General features: G+C 37.6%; 1 protein-coding gene across 3 annotated transcripts in view; it reads left to right on the forward strand.

Annotated features, from left to right (window-relative positions):
- SNTG1 (syntrophin gamma 1) overlaps positions 1 to 22420 on the forward strand; it is a 707225-nt gene that overhangs the window by 119450 nt on the left and 565355 nt on the right. For 2 of the 3 annotated variants that reach the window (XM_084773017.1, XM_084773015.1), the window contains exon 2: positions 18606 to 18689. The exons of the other annotated variant lie outside the window; for it this stretch is intronic. The gene's annotated coding sequence lies outside the window, so the exon portion shown is untranslated. The remainder of the gene's footprint in view (positions 1 to 18605; positions 18690 to 22420) is intronic. 3 annotated transcript variants of the gene reach the window in all.

Raw genomic sequence — 22420 nt, forward strand, 5'->3', positions numbered from 1 at the left:
ACTCACTTTCACTTACATGCATACACCAGCTCCAGGAGATCCAGTGCCTTATGATAGCCTATGTACTCACTTTCACTTACATGCATACACCAGCTCCAGGAGATCCAGTGTCTTATGATAGCCTATGTCGTCACTTTCACTTACATGCATACACCAGCTCCAGGAGATCCAGTGTCTTATGATAGCCTATGTACTCACTTTCACTTACATGCATACACCAGCTCCAGGAGATCCAGTGCCTTATGATAGCCTATGTAGTCACTTTCACTTACATGCATACACCAGCTCCAGGAGATGCAGTGTCTTATGATAGCCTATATACTCACTTTCACTTACATGCATACACCAGCTCCAGGAGATGCAGTGCCTTACGATAGCCTATGTACTCACTTTCACTTACATGCATACACCAGCTCCAGGAGATCCAGTGCCTTATGATAGCCTATGTCGTCACTTTCACTTACATGCATACACCAGCTCCAGGAGATCCAGTGTCTTATGATAGCCTATGTACTCACTTTCACTTACATGCATACACCAGCTCCAGGAGATCCAGTGTCTTATGATAGCCTATGTAGTCACTTTCACTTACATGCATACACCAGCTCCAGGAGATGCAGTGCCTTATGATAGCCTATGTAGTCACTTTCACTTACATGCATACAGCAGCTCCAGGAGATCCAGTGTCTTATGATAGCCTATGTAGTCACTTTCACTTACATGCATACACCAGCTCCAGGAGATCCAGTGTCTTATGATAGCCTATGTACTCACTTTCACTTACATGCATACACCAGCTCCAGGAGATGCAGTGCCTTATGATAGCCTATGTACTCACTTTCACTTACATGCATACACCAGCTCCAGGAGATCCAGTGTCTTATGATAGCCTATGTCGTCACTTTCACTTACATGCATACACCAGCTCCAGGAGATCCAGTGTCTTATGATAGCCTATGTACTCACTTTCACTTACATGCATACACCCCTCCCATATACACCACACAGTTAAAGATAAAAAACAAACCTAAAGCACTTCAAGAGGGGTAGGTCCTGAGGAAGGACACTTCTAGTCTCCACAGGCATGTGCACCATGTGCACACACATCTACTTACTTCCCAAACAACCACGTAGGCATTCAAACCAGCATCCATCTCCCACTGAGGCTCACAGAAATGAAAAACAAGGCAAAGACAAACAGAAGAGGTAAAAAAAAAAATCCCAATGTAGTGTTACTGACCAACACTGCTAAATGGATTCAGGAAGCTATTCTATGCTAACACTAATCAAAGGGTTGTTTATGTGATAAATTATTGTATGATAAAGCAGTTGATTACCCTGAAGATGTAATGATTTTTAACGTACATGCACTTAAAAGTAGATCAGAAAAATCCATGAGAGAAATCTGGAGAGAACGATAAGGGGAAATTGATAAACTCACTATTGTCTTTGGTAGCTTACTCTTTTTTCATTTTTTATTAAAATTTTTTTACTTTTACATATACTTTTATACCATCACACATATGTACAATAAAATACCTACAGCAAGAAGAAGCATGAAACAATCAGAAATTATATAAATGTTAGTTTCTGGCTGTTTTGGCTATTTGTATTTTGCAGCCTTGAAGAAAACATCTTTCTTGGTGCATCTAAAATTCTGGACGTAAATCAATATCTATCATATCTCATCATTATCAACTTAAAACATTTATCTAGACCTAGAAATATCTTAATCCCTAAACAACTAAGCTTCATTGTAAAACTAAAGTATCTGGTTTTCAACTCCATCTTAGACTTGGGAAGGATTGATTACCTAGTATACAGGGAGTGCAGGTTAGTAGCATCCCAAATGAGAAGATGACAGAGACAGTTTGCTATCTGAACAGTCACCCAAAACTCTCTATAACATTGGAGCATCATCTTGAGTCTTCTGGCCCAATATATCTGACAGACACATTTGTGAGGCAGGAACTATTGACGACTTGCTAACCTTGTCTTGGCAGAGTTTGACTGTTGCCTCTGCCTGCATCCAAGCTTGCCTTTTTAAAGGCAGAATTCTGTCTATGTTAGAAGTGAAGGAAGACATTTTTCCCAGTGGCTGTTTTGCCACATTTGAAGCCATCTCCATAAGGAGATTCTTTGATGCTTATCATCCTCTGTGAGATAGGCTGGGTGTTGCCAGGAGTTAACTTGTCTCATTGTCAGTGAATTGTTAAAATAATAAAAACATTTTAAAATGCCATGTTCTGTATGTCTCTGATGTTTTTTGAAGATCTTATCTATTTTACCTTATCTTATCATATATATCTGTTGTACCTAAGATGCATATTCTTGTGATAAAAATAGACTAGCAATTGATATGACCATGATTTGATCAACTAACAATTAACCTGTGTAACTTATTTATCCTAAACAGCCTGCAATAGCACTTTCAAAGTATTGAAAGTAAACCTTGTATTATAATTGAGTTATGTGGGAGAAATTAATAAACTCACTACTGTCTTTGGCAGCTCACTCTTCCCACATCAGGATGTACAATGCAGAGAACGAAGGACGATTGGAACTAAGCCACTGCATCAGTCACATGGGGCTAACAGACTTCTATAAAGGACTCCAGCCAAGAAAGCTTTAGCTCACATAGAAGGCTCTATAAACTGATTGCATTCTGGGTCACAAAGCACAATTTAGAAAATATGAAGTAGTCAAGCCATGCAAAGAGTACTTCAGGCCACAAGAAAATTAAATAAAAATCGGTAACAGAAAGACAACTAGAACACCAAAAAATTTGGAAGCCAGTCAACTTTTTATAAAAATGGGACAAAATAAGATGTCTTGGAGAAATTTTAAGACATTTTGAATTAAATGAAAATGAAAAAACTGCTTGTAAAAATCCTTGGGATTAAGCTAATAATGCTAGAAAGAAACTTAAATCAACCAATTTATGTACTAGAGAAACAGAAATATGTAAATTCAGTATCTAAATTCCCATCTTAAGAAATGAGAACAAGAAGAATCAACTAAATAAAAAATGAAGGTAGGTAAAGAAGTAATAAAATTCTATCAGAAATTAATTAAATTGAAAACCAGAAATCAACAGAGGAAAAAAACCCAATAAATTAGCAAATGGCTATTTGAGAAGATGTATAATTAATGAAGTACAGTTATTATAGGAAGAAAATGGAAAAATATAAAAATTAAAGAAAATATCTGCCAGTTAGAGTTATCAAGGGTGTAATGGGAGTTATTCAAATCAAGAACCATAAGATAATGCAACCTTGGAAACTAAGGGGTTTGAATGGATAATTCTCCAAAACTGATATAACAATGAATCGTAAATAGGCGAACATTGCTTAAAATCACTAGTCATCTCTGAAATGAAAATAGAAACTACATTAATATACTGATTGCTATTCATTAGAATAATTACTATAAAACAATCAGACATATGTGGAAGTCAGCCTGAGTGGATGGATTGGAGGCTTCCTATTTTTCTGGGGAAAATATGCAAAATGCTGTAGCTACTTTGAAAAATTGTTGGCCGTTCCTCAATGATCAGTTCCAAGTTCCCTTAGGACTTAGGAATCTTACCATTGTAGTAAATGAAAATATATCTCAAGGGAAGCCAGCACAAATGGCATGTGCAAAAACTACTACTACAAAAAGCTTTATAGGAGCACTATCTATAAGAGTCACAATGTATAAATGATTTAAATGTCTATTCAGTGGTGAATGGAATAAAATTACAGCATGTTAACATATTGGAATGAAGACAATTCTAATAAGATGAACTTTGACAACATTAGGATAAATAAAGGAATTAAGGTTCTTGTGCATGAAATGCACAGAGCCTATGGTTCATATATTTGAAATGTTCAGAAACTGCTCCATTAGGACATAAATAGATTAAGGTCTTCAAAGAGAAAAGGTAGGAATGACAAGAGAGTGGCTGCTAATTGGCTAATGGCTCATTAGATTTGATTTCATCACCCTTGGGAATGTATTAGCAAGTACCAAAATTCAGGCTTCAAAGAACAATTCATTTTATGTGATCTATCTCAACAAGGCAATTTTTAAAGTTATGCTTTCTCTCTCTCTCTCTGTGTATGTGTGTGTGTGTGTGTGTGTGTGTGTGTAGTGTATTCCCATGTCTTTGTATTTTCTTTGAAAATTTGTGGGCTCTTTCAAGTTTTCCCAGCTCATAACACTGAAGATAGTCTTTTGTTATCTTTAAAAATAAACTCAAGTAATTACGTTCTTGTGACACTATCACTCAACCAGAATAGAAGATGTAAACAGTTTTTTTTCATGAGAACCCAGATATTAACAGTCCATATTGACTCTTCAAAGTAATTTGTACACTAAAACTGTTGAGTTGTGTTGGATGAATAAGCAATTTCAGGAACCTCTATGAGGCATAGTGTTTGTGTCTGGCATCTCAACCAATCTAAGAAAATCTACATGCATTGTATGGGTACTGTTGAAAAGAAAGTTTCTATTCTTGTATTGATCTGGTTCACTTCCTAGAATCTTGACTCTTCATAAGGAAAACAAAAATTTTTGTCACCATTATGCTAGGTATTTTCAAATGTCAATGTACTCTTCTGGCCTCTTACTTGAGTTATGGTCATAACTCCACTTGGACACAAAGTGACTTCTTCCTGGAATCTGGATTACCTCTTACCATGTGGTTCCCAAGTTGCAAACACTGGAAAAACTTGACTGCTTCCTCTTTTTATTTAAGGTCTATACCCTGTCACCATGTCCTGAGACCTTTATCTTCTGAAGAAGTTTTGGATTTTTCCATCTTTCTCCTTACCCACAACTTCCATGGTAACTCAACACTAATAAAGCATTTTTCATCCTGTCACACAAACATCCATAACACATTAGTGTATTTGTTCGTTGTCTTCCAACACTCAGAGAGATCCAGATTCTGCAGCATGTTCTTGAATAAACTGTCCCATGTCTAGGATTTGGGCTCAGCCAAAACCCTTCTTTCACTGCACATGGCTGAAGCACTCCACTGTCTTCTGAAAGAGGGCTGCAATTCTCCCAACAACCCAACCCACTTACAACCGTTCCCTCTTGCTCACATTGACATCAATCGCTTTTATGCCCAACAGGCTAATTCAACTGAATATGTGTGAATGTCGTCTAAACTTAAGCTGCTCTTCAGGATCATTCCTGACATTCCTAGCTTGGTGGCATATATATATATATATATTTTTTTTTTTGCTGTGAATTGTTCATGTTTTTTGTCATTGTGTGTTCTATTTTTTAGTTTCTCTAGTTGGTAATGTCTGTGGAGCAGGAATGACTCCTATTTCACAATACCTTGTTTTGAACATAAGATACTACACAGTAACATTTCAGATTGACCTGACGTAAGTTATTCTGAAAGATGTTCTCTAAATTCAGTCAACTGAGAAATATGTTATTGCTCCTGTCCCTTACCATCTTCTGGTGAAGAAGCCCATTGTACGTGACTGCAGAGCAGAAGAGAGAGTGAGAGCAGGGAGAATAGGTTGTGCCCTTGTTAGCAAGTTAAGAAGTATGTCTGAATCACTACTTCCTTTTCTGTAGAAGGCATGGTAATGCAAAGGGATAAAAGAAATGCAAAAGGATAAAAACATACTAATTTAGTGGACAGCTCTTTTCTCCTGCCTCTGTTCAATGGCTCTCCTCTCCCAGGCTAGTCTTAACAAATGGTATTTCTGGTATGTATGGGGAAATGAGTCATTTGTATTATTTGTAAGAAAAGTTATAAAAAATAATTATATATTCTGTCATTTAAAAAAGTTTCATTTTATATATTGGATTGAATTTTTTTTCTTAGAAAATATGCGTGAGCATCTTTTTTATCAAGAACAATGAATAATGCACTATGACGTGCAATTTTCTTTGACCTCATCTTGTCCTTTCTGTTCTCAGGAGCTTGGAATCCCTTCCAAGGGCAGGGAAATGAATCATCAGCTTTCCATACACGCATCTCAGATTGTCAAAGTGGTTTTGAAAATAGCCCTACATTGTTTTATTCCACAATAGCTAAACCATGGGTTTCTACCAACCTCGTGATTTTCTTGGTTCACTCAGTACACCTGCTTGAGTGTAAGGATTATTTGTCCTTGGCTCAAATCTTGGTAGGGTTAGAGAAAGGTTATAAAAGACTGAATGTCCTACAGTGCTCTGTGATATCAGTTCTGGTGTGAAGGTTAGATTTGCACAGGAATGGGATATTGGACCTAGAACTAGCGTTAGGCACTTTAATTGCTAAAAAAAAAAAAAAAAAAAAAAAAAAAAAAAAAAGTGTACCTTACTTGACTTGAGGCTCCATAAGCTACCTCCTCCTGTTACTATGGAGCTTTTCTCATTTATTTTTCAAGTACATCAGCCAGCCAAATGACACCGCAGGAAAGCAGAGGTGAATGCTGATGTCAACAGATGGGAAGTACACCATGTTTCAAATATACACCAACCTATGTACCAAGCACACGAGGTTTGTGTACTCATTACATCCTACAGGGAGGAGGGGAACTGTGCAAGGATCTTCTTGGAGTGTGCTGGGGTGCAGAACGTTGTCTATAAGACATTGATTAGAACAATCTATTTTAGTTGTTATCAGCTTCTCCTACTCCCCCGCCCCCACCAAAAAAGTCAAGCAAGACAAATGAGTGTGTTTGCCACACGGAGGGGTATAAGATTGCTATGCAACAGTGCACTGGACAGTCTGCATGGTGACCAATTTTATGACAGAGTAATGAGTAAGCAGGCATATTCCCAACTGAGCCTCCAGGCTTCCGTATGCAGAGAGAAAGCTTGTCATCTCCACTGCTCTTTAAATTTATCTTCTAATTTACTTTATCTAACCTAAATAGCTTGTCATAAGTGATAATGCAGTAGGTCATATTTCACCATGTGTTCCTGATTCCTGTGGTGATTCAGCCATATATAATTCTGAGGAAACGGGTATTATTATTAGTAATGTACTAAGAAGTAGATTATTGAGATGACTGGAAGAGTTCTCTTTGTCTCTGTCTCCTCCCCTCACTCCTGTCTCTCTTTCTGTCTCTGTCTCTCTGTCTCTCTGTCTCTTTATCTCTGTCTGTCTGTCTGTATCTCTTCTCCCCCCCCCTCTCATATGTGTTGAGGGGAACTGGTTTGCTTAGTATATGCTGCTTTCCACCCTAGGGCATTGATTAATGCATAGATTATGTTTCTCTGGTATGTGTCAGGACGTCCTCAGTGGAGCTCTGGCTGTCCCAGACTCATCCAGCCAGGACACCTGAAAACACTCAAGCTACAATGACTATATCAATGTGAAGGGATGCCTGTATAGTGTTTGTTGATCTTCTATTTTTGACAGTTTGAAGTTATTTTTACTTCATATTATTTTTAATTAAAATGTCTTACATCATATAAGCCCTCCTTTTCCTCCCATCAACCCTTCCTAGGTCCCCTATTCATCCTACAATTCATGCGCTCTTTGCTTTAATTATTATAGTTACATACTCTTTTATACACACATATAAATAAATGTATAGCTACAACCTATTGAGGCCATTTAGTGTTGCTTATGTGTTTAGGGCTGATCACTTGGCATTAGAAAACCAATTAGGGGCTTATCTATTAGAAAGACCAATTTCTCTTCTCTCAACAGTCATTAATTGCCTGTAGCTCTTAATCTAGGAATTGTAGCCTCGGGTGATTTTTTTTCCCCAATAAACATTATCATGCCAAGTAGTTTTGTCAGTTAAGATCTCATTTAGGCAGCCATAGTGTTGAGATTTCATGGGTCTGTTTTCCTCCATGTTGAGAAAACACAATCTTCTAGCAGACTTCCTCTTCCTCTGGCTCTCACAGGTGTTCTATCCTCTCTTCGGTGGTGCTCACTGAGATTTTGGTATAGGCATAGTGTTGTAGACGTATCCATTAGTGTCTGATGGCTCATAGTAAATTGTTCTTTGTGATGGTCTCTATTTATGGCAAAGTGAGGCTTTATGAAGGGCTACACTTACTTGTGGGTATAAAGACACATATTTAGAATACAGTTAAGAATCATCGGGAATTGGGAAAGTAACAATAGTAGTTTTCCCTCTAAGATTAACAACGTACCTAGCCATTAATAGTGGGCTAGATTTCCAGCACCAAGGACGATTTCCGTTCTGTTGAGCAGTCCTTAAGTCCATTTAGGGAGCTGTTGGTTAGCACTAAGTTTTAGTTACCACTATTTCACCCTTAGAGGCACCTTGTCCTGCTCGTCAGAGCTGTGTCTTATAGGCATTATAGCTGGGTAAGACTACTTATTGTTTTTTCTCCTTTGGCTACTTGCATACCAGCTCCTCAACTATTCCTCAATGAGGAGGCTTTCAGGCATGTTCCATCTCAAATTGTTGTAGTTCTGTGTCATAAGCGTGTACTGTCTTTAGCAATAGAGACTTAACCTTCAACCTCTGGTAGTCAACAATAGCACATACTGTTTTGGGAGTTGCTTTGACTGTTGTGACCAACAAATTAAACTGAGGTTTCTGATGACTGGTACTGAGGATTTTGTTGGAGAGTCTATGATTGTTGGGGGTAGCATTGTGAGCCCTAGTAGCTTGACTTTGTTTAAAGATATATTCATTTTATTATATAATTAATATGTAACTTTAAGTAAATAAAAATATGATTCCTTATGGGGTTTCAAACATCCTTGTATTGTTTATCCCTCATCTGTCCTCTCCTTATAAATTATCCTTTCCCCCCAGTTAAAGCTCCCCTATCTTTCCCATTCCCTCCTTCATATTGCTTGTACCATGCTATTATCTTCTCTATTGCTTCACCTCTCATGATCCCTTTCTTCTTTGCTGGATTTTGAGGCCACCATGTGTTACATCCTCATAACTTTCTATTCAGAGCTATGAGCCACAGATAAGAGAGAACATGTGACATTTGTATTACTGGGTCTAGGCTTACTCACTAATATAATATTTTTTCACGTCTTTTCTGAAATTTCAGTTTTGCATTAAACATGTGGTGATCACATTGAGAGAGAAAGCAAGTCAAATCCCATATACAGTACTTACCTGTGAAAATTACATGATAGCCCCAGTATTAAAGCTAGCATCTATGAAGCTAGGATGCCCTTAAATGGTGAGGAATGATTTAAAATTATGTCATAAAGTATATTCTATGTTTTTTCACAGCAGTATGGGCATGCTATGTGCCATAAACATGAACTTCCTACTCCCATGTTTTAGAATCAAGTTATTTTGAGGTGAGACAGTGGCCATTCCTGCTGTCTTATTTAGCCACAGTGTCTGTGCCTTTCCACCTTGTATAGGTTGGGGAGCCTATGATCCTATTCTGGTATGCATGATATTTCAGTTTAGGGGATAATATGTTCAAAACACTCCTGACTGATGGTGTGGGCCTTAAGATAATAGCAACATCTGTTAATGCTTTCTAACCTGTAGGATATAATCAGCTTACAATTTGCTAGTCACTTGCAGATGTTGTCAAATGTGAGCCATATACAAACTCCATTCATAGACCATCAGAATTTTAATGCAGTTTTATAGTTGATAATCTACAGTCCCCCTCCACAGAATTCTAGCTTTGAAAACAAGCTGTAAGTTATTTTAGCCTATCTTAATGAATTTGTAAACAGTGCACTGTGAGCCTTAAGGGGTTGAAGAATTACAGCAAGGGAGTTCTTGGCCAAGCAGGCTGCAAGAACACACACATTCATAGAATAGTTCATTTTAAATGTGAAAGTCATCATTAACAGATCCTAAGCAAATAAATATGCTTGGGTGCTTTGCTGGTGGTGGAAGCAGCTATAAAATTTTGGTGCAACATAGTTATTTACCATACAGTAGACAATCATCACACCTTCTATCTAATTCAGTTCATTTTTTTTTGGAAATGGTGATGAAGCCCAGAAAGGTAAAGCTGTTTTTGAGACAGTGTAGATAAACGCATGCAGAATAGAATTTATAAGCCCACTCTTATACACTCTCACACACAGCCCACTCTTGCTTCCATAGGTATCTGGTGTTTATGTTCTTTATTCAAGACATTACATGTTCTTCCTGCTTCTACAGTATAAAAACAATGGCATGGAGGTGGCCACATGGACCTCTTACTGAGTTACAGCTTTACTTAAACAGGCCTATGAGCACCTGAATGTGACTGCATTTGCGTGACTGTGTATAAGTGCATGAATTTGTGTGAGTGTGTGAATGTGGGTGTGGATGTGAGTGCATGTGTTTGAGTGTATCTGTACGTGAGTGTGAGTGAATTTAAGTGTGCATATGAGAGAGGAGATGATGGATGGTAGACAGAAATGTAGATAGATGACAGATATATGACTGAATGGGAGAAAGAGTGTGTGGCCCCGTACAATTTTATCACAGGCTTAATGGTCTTCTTGTCTCTCACTGTTGCCATCAGCTCTCTATCATTATAGCAATTACCTAGTATAATCAACCTAATAAAATGAAAAACAGACTCTGGCACATGGTTTTGGGTTTTGAGTTCCTCATTAGTTGGGTCAATGGGTGTGGTTGTGTGTTGAATCTGCTAGAGGTGTGCTGGAGCCCAGTGCTCACCTACCTCACGGCCAATTCAAAGAAAAAAGAAGACTTAATCTAAGAAATCCCCCTAAGGGCAGTCTCTATATGACTCACGAAGATCCCACTAGACCCCACACCTAGGAATAACGTCTCCTAATCACAACAGACTAAGGACTAAGACGAAGACTATTGGAGAAATGCTCTCAGCTCTTTCTAATTATGTGAGCTGCTTTTTGGCTTTCTAGAGAATGAACTCTGAAATGTTTTGAGGTAAAACAACCTCCATTTTTCTTGGTACCTAGTTAATTCAGTCTGTTCTTTCTGTCTTTTGTACTCTGCCTGAGAATTGTTGTCTTCAGTGTCATGTACAGTAACATTCTTCATTTTCAGTTTTACTCTTAGATCTTTGATCCACTTTGTATTCAGTTTTTTAGGCAGTGATAGATAAGCGATGTTTTGCTTATGCTTTCTTATTGTTATCAGAGAAGATGGAACGTTAAAGACATTCCTTTAAATGAACTTTGTAAGTGCAATAACACTTGCCTGCTTCTGATTTATACCTGGTAGGGCTGTATCTTTTGCCATCAAGTGAATTGTTAGCTGTCAGGTTTTTTTGATTATTTATGTATTTTATATTTTATTTACATATTTCCTTTCATGTTTTAGTTGGCTAAACTAACTTGGTGGGTGAGTTTTCCCACCAAGTATGTATTTAAAGGTTTTTTTTAAATTTAATTAATTCATTTATTATAACTATTTACATTCCTTTTATTAGGAAAGAGAATGTCTTTTTCCTACTTGTTTTTTAAAATTTTTAAATAATTTATTCTTGTTACATCTCAATGGTTATCCCATCCCTTGTATCCTCCCATTCTTCCCTCCCTCCCATTTTCCCCTTATTCCCCTCCCCTATGACTGTTCTTGAGGGGGACCTCCTCCCCCTGTATATGTTCATAGAGTATCAAGTCTCTTCTTGGTACTGGAGGGGGGGGACCTGGTGGCACTCAAAGGAAGGTTAGCAGGTTACCAAGAAGAGACTTGATACCCTATGAGCATATAAAGTTTTTTTTTTAATGACGTCTTCAAGCAGTTGAAATAATCATTATTTTTTCTTTCTTAGCCTGTGCACATAGTAGCTGTTTTACATGCAAAAGCCATCTGATATAACTGTAACAAGTACCAGTAGGTTTCAGTTGGTGGTTCTATTTAAATATTAGATTAAATTCAACTATACTTAGCTTAAACTTTGTCTGAGAAAACTCATGACAAGCATTGCCTGGTGTGGGATATCACCCTTCCAGTTGCTGGTCAGATATGTCTCAGAGACTCCCACAACAATACAGTCTATTGCCGTTACCCCTTGTTATCCACCAGAATTTGAAGTAAAAAGCGTGGCTGACCTCACCATGTACTTTGGCTGTAGAACATGGACACAGCAAGTCAATATTGACCAGGAAGACTTCTTCCTATCAGGTAGCCCTCATAGAACTAGAAGTTGCTGTATAGGTTCTGAAGGGAAAGTTATCAACATTCTTGACAACCTAGGAACCCTGTGTCCTGCAATAGTGCCTGTGTAGCAGGATATGAGTGCAATAGTAACATTGATATTAAGTGGTAACTAACTACCTTCTAATGAGTGTTAAGAGCTGCCCCACATGCCTGTCACTATACATATGGCTAAGAACCCATGCTTGAGGAGCTCATAGGATCCAGCTTTGACACTTTTGCCATTGTTTTGCTAAGTCAATATAATAATAAACAAGTGTTTAAATTTACATTTTTGTACCTGTACATAGTTGAACTCTCAGACTTCAACAGAAAATTTTCTTTGTGCAGTGGATAGTAGTTAACACAAAAACTCACAACTGGCCAAAAGGCCCAGAATAATTGACTAAGGCATGCTAAGACACAAATAAGACATCTTTATCACATCTCCTTAACAAGGCTCCTGGACCACTGTGAAAGAGGAAGTGGAAAGGTTGTCAGTGCCAGAGTACAGGAAAGACTAGAATGAAACAATGTCTTCTAAAATAAATAAGATCTTGGCATCCATGAACTCACAGAGGCCTTGGATGTCTGCATAAGATTTGCAAAGGATTAAGTCAGTCAATATTCTAGCACTGAGGAGCTATAGCCAATTGATAGTTTTAGGAGGAAGAATCAGTTTTCTTTTATTATTATTATTATTATTATTATTATTATTATTATTATTATTATTATTATTATTATTATTAATTTATTCAGATTACAACTAAATTGTTATCCCATCACTTGTATCAGTTTTCTTTAATAGTGGCTCCTGGCATGTTGACCAAACTCCAGAGGATAGTGTCACACTCAAAATTTTATGGATAGTATAAATTGTAGCCAATGAGTTTTAAAAGAATGGACATAAAGTTGGGAGGTTAGGGAGGCTGGAACAGATTAAAGGGAAGAGTTAAGGAGAGAAATCAGAGGATAAATATGATCAAAATATAATGTATTAAATTCTCAAAGGATTATAAAAATATTTTTGAATAAGTCAACAATTTTTTTTTATTTTTGAGGACTGATTTATAAAACTATTGTTACTATTTTCTAGTGTTTCATTGAATTCAAAAGTGAGAAAAGTTGGCCTTAGGGAGTTTGCCAAGAGTAAATATGATTTTAGTACAATTTATTAATGGTATTAAAACTATTAATGACACTAAAGCTTTGGTTTGGTTTATACTTTTCAAAGATATGATCATCTATTTTTATTTGTACAGTTAATGAGCATGAATTTGTGTATGTTGTTCCATTATTATCCTATTTATAAGCTCAGTATTCATTGTAATCAGCTATGCTTCATTTTTGGTTTTAGTCATTTGTGACATTTCTTTATTCTTTCAGCTTTGTTGGTAATTAATCTTTTCATTCTGTTATTTATACTTTTTATTCTTTTTGTTGTTTTCATGCTCTTAATTGCATTTACTTTCCATCTTATCTTCATTATTTTATATCTTATATTTGATTTGTCATTGTTTATTTCTAACCTTTAAATTTAGAACTTAAACTATAAATCTGAGCTTTTTCTGCATTTTTATTTAACCAGTTACTGATACAATTTTCATTTTTATCAAAATATTTTCAATCAGTTTTATAGAATTTTTTTGCTTTTAAATATTTTTATTACATATATAATTTTGCTATTTTTTTCAATATATAAATTTTCAGAGATTTTTCTGTCAGAGACTTTTGGGTTATATTTTACAACCTTGCTTGTGGATTGCATTGGTGAAACTATCATGCTCTTTTATTAAGTTGGTATAAAGTAACTGCATTCTTTGTCTTGTTGAAATGACATTCTTACATAAATGTCATTATGCATATTGTAATGCACATTGCTTTCTGTTTTTTACTAGTGATTTATTATGTGCTCTAATTTTTTGTTCTATACTATGGAAATGATCTTAGAAAGCAAATATGTTATTTTCTTATTCAAGTTCAATATGGATACATCAGCAACACATTTGAGTCAGAAATTGCTATGGTAGTGGTTAAAGATGTTTTGCAAAGGAGATAAGAACCTGGCTGGGCATTTGAAATTGACAATGATCACTTTAGAACAGTTATTAAGCCTGAGTCTCTCTGAGGTTGTCATAAAACACAACACGGATGTGGACCATACAATAGTCATTTAGTGTTTAAAGCAAACTGGGAGGGTGGAAAGGCTCAGCAAGTTCACTTCACGAGTTGAGTGAAAATTAAACAACCCCCTTTTATTTTTAACTATTGTTTTCTATTATTTTACTTAGCAACAACAGACAATTTTATAAGTTTGTAACGGTCAGTGAAAAATTGATTGTATGATTAGAATGAGTGGCTGGAACCAGGAAGCTTCTAAACAGTTCCTACAGCCAGTCTTGTACAAAAAGCATGGCCATGATCACGGCTTGGTGGTCTGCTCTAAGTCAAAGCTATTGGAGCTTGCTTAATCCTAGTTTAATCATATCACCCCTCTTTTTTTTTTTTTTTTTTTTTTTTTTTTTTTTTGAGACAGGGTTTCTCTGTGAATCCTTGGCTAGCCTGGAATCTCTTTGTGGACCAGGCCGGCCTTGAACTCACAGAGATCTGCCTGCCTCTGCCTCTCTAGTGCTGGGATAGAAGGCTTGTACCACCAGGCTTGGCTAACCTGTCACATCTCAGAAGTTGCTCAGAAAAATTGTTGAGATACTCTTAAAACTCAAGACTTATATCTATAAAGTGGTCAGTGAAATGGTCCTAATTTTTTGTCATACAGTCCATACTTTAAAAACTGAACAAATTGTGACTTGAAGCTTTGTTTCCTTCACCATATTCACTGGGCCTTTCACCCACCAACTATTCTTCTTGAAGCATCTTGCAAACATTTCAGAGGCAAGATGATTTCACAACCAGTAGGATGCAGATGCTTTTCAAGCATTCCTCTAACCCTAAGATTAATATTTTATACTTTAGGAACACAGTTGTGTATTGTTGATGAAGAAATGTATTGATTGAATGATTTTTATTTTGATTAAAGATGGTAGGTGTGACTTCAGTTATAATGATTTAATATTCATGGACTGACTTCAACTGCTTACGCTGTTGGCTCTATTTCTCCTGCCTGCAAGATGTGAAGGCATAAAAGTAGAGCGGAGATTGATGGAATGTCCAACCAATGCCTGGCCCAACCTGAGACCCATGCCATAGAAGAGAATCATCTCACCTCCGACACTATCAACGATGCTTGCAGATGGAAACCTAGCATAGCTGTCCTCTGAGCGGCTTCACTCAGCAGCAGAGCAAAACAGGTGCTGCGACTCACAGCCAAACATTGGTCAAAGTGTATGGAGCCTTGTGGAAGAGTGAAGGGGGCAAGGCTAGAAGGACCTGGAAGGGGCAAGAGAGCCACAAGAAGACCAACAGAGCCAACTAATCAAGTCCCAGAAAGGCTTGCAGAGACTGAAGCACCAACAAAGGACCATGCATGGACTGGACCTAGGTCCCCTTCACAGATGTAGCAATGGGCAGCTTGGTCTTCACGAGGGTCCATTAATAATGGGAATAGTGACTGACTGTGACATGCACCCTGTTGCCTGCTTTTTGATCGGTTACCCCTGGCAGCACTGCCTTGCCATGGCACAGGAAAGAGGACAACCTTAGTCCTGATGTGCCTTGATGAGCTGGGGTGGGTTGAAGGAGGCTCTCCTTTTCAGAGGAGGAAGGAAAGGGTACAAGTGGAATAAGGAGGGAGTGTGAGGACGGAAGGAGAGAAGGGTAGGAGCTACGATCCGGAAGTAAAGTGAATAAAACACTCATAACCTGAGACCACAATTTCTTTTGCATCAACAGAATCAAAACCAAAGGAAAAAAAATTTAGAACATGTTACACACATTGAGAAAAGTTTGTGATTGTGTTGTCTTCCTCTACTTATTGTCTGTTCTGTCAGTAACACCGAGATATAACACAATGGTTGTGAACACACCAAAGCCTGGATTCTAGATACTCAAATTTATCATTAAAATTAGAATATGTCCATGTGTTAGATGATGGAAAGAGTAGACAACCTTGGGTGTGGACACATAAAAGCTGTGACTGTTCAATACTGACTGTCTTCAGAGCATCCAGGATACTGATTATTGTAAGGATACACACTTGTGGATTTATGACAAATCACATCGTGCGTCTATATCAGTACACAAAGAGGAATATTCAGAAGGAAAGGAAGAGAATGAATGATAGGCTTCAAGTGATCTTATCAGGCTGTGAAGTAGCCTGCAGGATTGGCCTTAAGTCTTACACTGAGCTGAGGCTCTACTGGCATTTGACAGCTACCAGGAAAGGCAGATTCCGTTTTCATTAACAGTATGATATTGATCACATGCCAGGTAAGCCCCACACCCAAGAGCAACTGGACAACACAAACTGGACTTGATAGTTTTTTTTTCTCTAAGAAGTAGGATGATGATTAAAATGGAGTTCAACTGTTTGGAGCACCTGATGCTCTTTCAGAGGACCTGGATTAATATGGGAGCTCAAGTCTAACCCCAGGGGATCACTTTTCCCCTCATCGTCAGGTATCAGGCAGCATGTGCATACTACCCTGAAGTGCACGCAGGAAAAACATCCATGATGCGTAAAGTCTTTTAAAATAGAGACGGTGTGTGTGTGGAAACAAGATTTTAGGACAGCCTGGGCTAACCCGAGAAAGCTTGTCTCAAAAAACAAAACAAAACACCACCACCACCACCACTAACAACAACAAAGCATGACGTTGGATAGGTAGGGAGGAGGTAAGGGTGGATCTGGGAAGAGATGAGGGAGAAAAAGTGAATATTATCAACATTTCCCTAAGAAACAATATAAGCGTTTTGAAAGCTCACAACAATAATATCTGCATTAAAAATACAATGACATTTGTAACAATAGTTGCTTTAAGTTTCTTTACATTTTTCCTCTTTTCCATTTGGGCTTATCAACATGATTATAGCAATTGAAAAATTATTAAATTCACAAATGATTGAAGATCATCAAGCAATTAGCTGTTTATTTATAATTCTGGCTCACTCCATGGTAAGCATGTTGTGAGCGTTAAAGAGAGGCTGTATTAATTTTCGTGTTTAAAATATTTAAATTTTTAGTAGGAATTTTCTAATTGAATGATTTCATATATCTGAATGGGTGACTTTCTGTGGTAAAATCTGTCCAAATACCTATGTCCTCCCAAATTCCAGCTCTTCCTAATCTATTAGAATTCCCCTGAATAGAAGTAAAAGTTAGAAAGAAAATTATGAATTAATTTATACAACTTAACTGGGACAACAGGAAAATGAAATCTATATATACTTGTACATGCATGAGATGAATGAAGCTGAGCAGCAGTTGTTTGCATGTCTTCTTTGTAAAGGCAGAGTCACTATTGTCTGGTGTGTCTACCCTGCCCATTTCCTTTCTTTTCGGTTATGTGTCAGTGTTAGTCATTTCAAAGGTCTTTTACAGAGCTGAAAGCATTCTTATTGTCCATATACATGATTTTCACCAGTTTATTGCAAAATCCAAACTAATACTATTGCTTTAACAATGAAACTATTATTTTACACATCATTTAACTTCCAATTGCATTCTGAACCTAATTTAACTTTAAATTTACCTTTAAGCCATTAGGAGAATAAGATTAGAGGAAAGAGAATTGAATCCCATATGGTTGTTCCAGGTCTCTCTATTTTGATGCAGAATCTGATTTCAAATGGGCTTGTTTACTTAGCTTAGTGTGGATGCAGTCATTTTCTGAAACTACCCTTCCAGCCCTTACATTTTATTAAACCCTTTTAATCTTCTCTTTAACCATTTGTAATTCGTTTTCATTTGAATCTTTAAAAAAAAAAAAGCAATTTCCTTTATCTCCATTCCTGTGCTGTCTTTCCTTAGTGGCAATCTGCATTGACCAACTGTCTCTCTCAGTCAGAGCTCAAGAATTTGCAGTTTGAGGTTTATTGCACATAAATGCACAAAGTCTTACACAGGTTCACTAGCAGTCTAACCACTGATGACTTTAGTCTGTACAATAATTAGAGACCTCGCGAACCTCTGACACTTGGTCATACCTGACCATGGGGGTGCTCAAGGCAGCATCTGTATCAACCAGTTATTGCTTGAAGGTTAGCAAGGATCCCTCTAGAAATGGTCATCTTCTCCCTACATATTATGGCTAAGCACACCTAAATTTTCCTGACACACAAAAGCCAAATCACATAGAAAATGTGTATGACTAAATCTTGGGGTTTCATGTGTGAAAAAATGCAGAGCTTTGATGATGAAACTAGAGGAGGCAAAGAAATGTAGAATGCTCTGCTATGTGCCCATGTACATTGTCTACATGAGCATATTTCTGTATCCAGTTCACAGTTTTCAAAGAATTTGCGCTGTGAGCTCCATGGGGCCAGAAATTAGCAGAGACAGAAGTTCCATCCAATTCTTTTGTCATGGCCTAGCAGCAGCATGTGTGTCTGTCACCTCCCATCACAGCTTCTCTTGACGCTTGACTTTCAGCTTCTTTTCTTTAACAGGGATGTGAAGCCACAGTAGTCCAGTCCTGAGCAGAAGATTCCTTACAAGTGTAACCAAGGAGTCTAACACAAAGCAATCCTGAGGTACTTGCTACGGCCACCATTCAAATGTCCAGATGCTTAGAACTTCTGTCAACTAGGGCAGTTACTGGTCTATTACTTCTGAATTATGATTTTTTTTCCAGAAGCACAGGAGCTTCTTAATATATTATGTGCTAATTCATCATTTTTGATACCTCCTATCTCTCCCAGAAATGTCAGATCATTTTCAGTAGATTCTCTGCAATGTCTATAGTACCTGAAACTGCCTGATAAATAATGGTGAGAAACTGAAAGGCTGACTCTTGCTAATGCTCGCTGTCCCTTTCTCTTAATTCTGCCTTTCCTAAATGTACTCATAACATTGTATTAGTTAATAAGAGGTATTTAGATTTATTCATTTTACAAAATTATCGCAGTGCATAGTTAATGATAAAACAGAAAATAGAGCACACTTTTTTTTGGGGGGGTCTACAATGTACAATTTTCCTGTTTCTTCCAATTGTCACCACTTCTCATGAGGTTTTATCCATGCTATCCTTCAAGTGTTGTTTTTGAGGGAAAAATTTTGTATGGAGCATATAGGGAACGTTTGGAAATCAGATTTCAATAGTATAAGCAAAGGCAGGCCTACATTTAGAGCTGAAAATAACCTCAGTACTGTGGGGGGATGACTTAGACTGGCTCAGAAGAGCTGTCCATGGTACAGCATCCTCACTGAGTTCTGTTTCATGAACCAGGCTAATGGAACCTCGTCATTGAACTTGAGGATCACAACCCATGCCTCAAGCCATACCTGGCTACTGTTTCTCAGGAAGTCAATAAAAAGAGCCAAAGTAATAGTGAAAAGCAGAAAAAGGAGATTTACATAACGTGGCTACATTGGGCCAAAGAGCAAAGAGATCAAACAAATAATTTCAAGTTCATTTTGGAATTCTAAAGTGAGATGAAAACTTGAATACAGGCACAAGGATTTATGCATCTGAGCTGGCATCATTGCTATCTGGGGTTAACTGTCCTCCTATAAGGCATAATGATGAGTTGTATGAACTGTTTGGAATATCTTTCTGGAAGACAGTTCATCCTCAGGATGGTGTTCCTTTTCTATTCCTTGCTTGAGATTCCTGGAAAAAATTACCCCTTATTTGGGATCCATTGTTTAAAATGGTCTGATAGTCAGATTGGGAGACACAAGAGTTTCTTTGGAATATCTTCATTTCTGCAAGAGCAGTTATGGACACTGTGGGACTATATTAGTCACGCACACCACAAATGCTGCAGATCAAGTTTTCTCCCCCAAAGAAATAAGTCTCATCTTTCTTTTGTCCACTGTTAATTCGACTCTTTTTATTGATATACTGAGGACTAGTGGCCCAATATGACCAGGGCATGGGTTGTGACCCAAGGCTGCGTTTGACTGGGAAAATGGTAAATTGTGAAACATTTGCCACAGAGTTTTCCAGGATGCTAATGAAATTAATTCAGTCTCTCGAATTATTTTGCACACAATATCAGACTGGTGTGAGACAATGTTTACTATAAAATTACTGCACAAAATTAAACTGCCAAATTTGCCTACCAGAACAAGTGCTTTAATATGGTACTAGTACTGCTGGATTTGTTAGAGTCAAAATCTGTTCCCCAGCTTCTCTGTCAGGTCAGGCGCCACCATCTGTCCTCATCAGGGTAATTAAATAAAGCTAATAGTGAAAGTTGAACACAGAGATTTAGTTGAGATTTTTGCCATGTTGGGTAAAGGAATGTACAGGTCAAGTGTCTCCTTCCGCCTATTCATCCTTGTAGTGCTGGCATAAGGTTTTACGGTTAAGCAGAAGACAAGAGGTATGCATCAGTAGGTAGTCTGCATCAGTGCTACACAGCTCATCATTGACCTATGACTGTGGATGCTCTACCATCTTCTGAAAGGTGATTTGATAAATTGTCAGAACTGTGAAATGTCTTTGCAAAAAGTTTCCACCTGACCATCGCTAAACTTTAGTTTTCTTCCCTTCCCAGCATGAACTTCCTGAGAGAAATTCTAACTTCTTATGTCCCATTGTCCTAGCAGTAGGGTATCCAACCAAGAGGGGCACCAGCATCTCTTAGGATATCTTCCTGCCTACCAAGGCAGGTACACTTGTGAGTCCCCCTGAGCTGTGCAGTTAGGTATAATATTTAGTTTGTTTGTGCTGTTTCTTCGTATACAGAAATGCATAGTGTCCTTTAATTTAAAAAAGCCTTTCTTTTATCTGTTAAGTGCATGGTGTGCACTTTCTCTTTCTCTCTATCTTTTCATGGTACTCCCATGAACACCTGGTATGGTCTCGCCTGTACTTTATCTCTGCCCTGTTATTTACTCCATCTCCATATTAGTGTCTAATACCCAAGACTGCTTGTTGATGTGCTCAGGATTCTCTATGCAAAGTTGGGGGCAACAACACTTACCTCCTCCTGTAAATCTTCATTATGGCAAACACACACACACACACACACACACACAGAGAGAGAGAGAGAGAGAGAGAGAGAGAGAGAGAGAGAGAGAGAAAGAGAGAGAGACAGAGAGAGAGAGACAGAGAGAGAGAGACAGAGAGAGAGAGAGAGAGAGAGAGAGAGAGAGAGAGAATTGTTTCAGGATCTGCTCTCTTGACAGTACATGTACCTGGAAAGCAGGTGTCTATTTTTCAACTTGTCATTTTTCCCTTGTGATTGACAAGCTTGAGGCTGAATCCTAGAAAATAATCCAAAATGCAAAGAATACCTGATAATGCTTGGCAAAAAATATGAGCAATTAATAGATATGTTTGTAAAAGTATACTTATTATACTAGTTAATGCTTTATAAGGTCTATCTCTTAATAAATATTATTAAAATTAAAATTAAAAATAAAAAGAGATGAAAGTAGATATGGTTCTGTACCCTGACAGACTACAAGTTTCATGATTATGTAGATGAACTACTACCATATGAGAACCAAGGTGATCTCACACAAGTACAATGTGGAAGGCCCACGGTGTGGGTGCCAGGTTCTATGTATTTGAGCAACAGTTTGGACAGAGACATGTGGATATGTGGATAGTTACAGACAAGGAGGGAGTTTATTAAGGAAGGGAAGTACCTCCTAACTTGGAAATGGGCCCACTCTGCAGACAGATCAACTCTAAAAGTTCTAGGAGCCTTTCTCTCATCAGGGCCATTGCCATATTATGGAGTGTGTGTGTGTGTGTGTGTGTGTGTGTGTGTGTGTGTGTGTGTGTGTGTGTGTGTATGTGTGTTTTGTATGTGCATGTTTTGTTTTGTTACATGTAGTCTACCATGAGGGGCATCAGAGGGTTTCAGACTTCCTCTGCCATTGGTGTTTTGTTATCTTGATGTCTCTGGAGTCTCCTTTTCTACCCTCTTCTACCTCACAAACTTTAAAAATCCTTAATACTATCAGGTAAAACCCCTGTGACATGGTTACACAAAAGACTAATAGCTTCTACAAACCAAAAAGCTAAGAATATCATTCAGTAGCATCTGAAAATTGCTTTGATGTAACCTAACCTTCTAACATCCCCTACAGTTTATTTAATAAAATATATTGCTTTGTGACATTATTTTGTCACCATAAAAGTTCTTGTGATTTTTTTTCTCTGGGTTCCTCGACTCTATGTTCTTTTGGCCATGGTTACTCATGTTTAGCTCATAATAAATTATTCTTTACCTACTTTAAGCAAATGGCTATCTAATAACAGTGAAATAGTTAAAAGCCACTTTTAGAAATTCCTGGGTTTATT

Source organism: Acomys minous (assembly GCF_964271855.1).
Source record: "Acomys minous genome assembly, chromosome: 1".
In the NCBI taxonomy this organism is placed as follows: Eukaryota; Metazoa; Chordata; class Mammalia; order Rodentia; family Muridae; genus Acomys; species Acomys minous.